The sequence below is a fragment of the Palaemon carinicauda genome, chromosome 7 (genome assembly GCF_036898095.1).
Source record: "Palaemon carinicauda isolate YSFRI2023 chromosome 7, ASM3689809v2, whole genome shotgun sequence".
NCBI lineage: Eukaryota > Metazoa > Arthropoda > Malacostraca > Decapoda > Palaemonidae > Palaemon > Palaemon carinicauda.
Window position 1 is genome coordinate 161,912,562 of NC_090731.1, and position 2,406 is coordinate 161,914,967.

Consider the following 2,406-nt stretch of genomic DNA (forward strand, 5'->3'; position numbering starts at 1 on the left):
TACATATATATATATATATATATATATATATATATATATATATATATATATATATACAGTATATATATATATATATTCTTTTTTTTTGCTGTAAGATGTTTGGTTTTCCGACAAGAATTATCTAGAAAAAAATCGATCGTACCTCTAGTATCTTATATATATATATATATATATATATATATATATATATATATATATATATATATATATATATATATATATATATATATATATTTGTAGGATGTTTGGTTTTCCGATAAGAATTATCTGAAACAAACGACCTTTCAATTATTTATTCTTTAACTGTTTCGAATTTTTGTCAGGTTTCCCTTAAGGGTTTTTTTAAATTCCTCTTCTAACTTTCCTCTCGTATTTAAAAGTTTTGCAAGATTGTGAGAATTATTAATCATATTTCTATTTGAAAATTTCATGGAAGTAATTTTGTATATTTGTCCTACTGCTGTTTGAAAGTGTAATGGAAGTAATTTTGTATTTTTTTTTTTTTTTTTTTACGAATGATAACGCTTGGTGGTTCGTTTGAGTGATTTTCTGGGTTTATTCTATACCAACCGTGTGTCACACGATCGTACATAGTTCATTTTGTGTATAATGCTTTTATCTTCGCTCTTCCCTCGCACTAAAAAGAACCTGAATAAACATGTCTGTTTTTCTCATCCTGAATAAACATGTCTGTTTTTCTCATCGGTAACGGTGTCTGTTTTGAACATGAAATTTCTTGTTGCCTTGAGCTTTTGTATATAAAGGAGAGTGTTCTATAATAAACTCACTCAGTAGCTTTCATCCTGTCTTTGAGTCACAACCTTCTCTCGGCCCGTCACAATTCCTTATAACGAATACTGAAATTTAGTAGGAGCAAGTACACTGCTCCATACATAACCTGGCAAAGCTAGAAGTGGACCTTATACCTAAAAAAGCAACAAAAGTCATTGCCGGTTTGATAAAAAAAAAAAAAAAAAATAAACAAATAAACAGGTGAAGATTTATTTTTATGTCTGTTTTATTATGTCTGTGTTGAAAGTTATTGTAGTAGTTTATTTTAACCTTCCTCTGTAATTGGTTTTCATCTCCCTTTTAAATAATTCTTTTTCTCTTCTTCCTAAGGGTCTATTTTGCCCCCTTTTCACGATTCCTCTCTAGGGTTGAATGGCACACCCGACCCCAGCACAAGGCAGTATAACCCAAATTCCGTAAAAAAAAAAAAAAAAAAAAAAAAAAAAAAAAACCGCCTCTACAGTAACACGACTACTTGAAACGGTTACATATTAGAGAACTTTTAATTTCATTATCTTGGCCATGTGCTGTTGTCTTGTGGGAGGAAATGAAGTTACCTACTGAGCCAAAGTAGATAATATGATGGATGATGATTGATGGACATAATGTATATAACAGTGTTTTCGGTACAGGGAGGAATGTACTAGTAAATATTAAAGGTTTAAAGGCCGCTCATGAATGGCAGAGGCAAGGGACAGTGACATTGCCCTATCAAGTTGGACAATTCCTTAGAGACTGACCATATTACATACGATCAGCACCCAAGACCCCTTTCAACCCAACCTAGGACCAAGAAGGGCCGGGCAATGGCTGCTGATGGCTCAGAAGATAGACCTTTAGACTCCCCAAAACCCCCACTCCTAAGCTCACAAGGATGGTCAGGTTGCAGCGACCTAGGAAACTAACGAGTCTGAGCGGGACTTGAACCCCAGTCTGGCAATCACCGGGCAAGGACGCTACTACCAGGCCACCACAACCCAAATGAACTTTTATTCAAGAGAAATCTTTACAAGATATTTAATGTATATATATATATATATATATATATATATATATGCATATGTATATATATATGTATATATATATATATATATATATATATATATATATATATATATATATATATATATATATATATATATATATATATGCATATGTGTACACACACACATACACACACACACACACACATATATATATATATATATATATATATATATATATATATATATATATATGCATATGTAAAGTTCTGTTTGTGATAGATTTTCTGCTAAGAAGAGTCCAGTAAAATGTCTCCTAAAAGGTTCTGGGGGCTTGAATGCCAAATATTTTGGCAAGGGGATGGTTTAAGAGAAAAATTCTGCCTTTGTTTATCGGTTTGAATATATGGAATTGTGATTTTCCATTTTCTTCTAAAAGTCAAAAAAGACTCGAAAATATTTAGCATGTATTTCTCTCTCTCTCTCTCTCTCTCTCTCTCTCTCTCTCTCTCTCTCTCTCTCTCTCTCTCTCTCTCTCTCTCTCTCTCTTTGGCTTCACGTAAAACACATCTCGAACAACTTGTATGTAGTGCCAATTGAAATGAATTTCAAGCAGAGTTTATTGGAAATC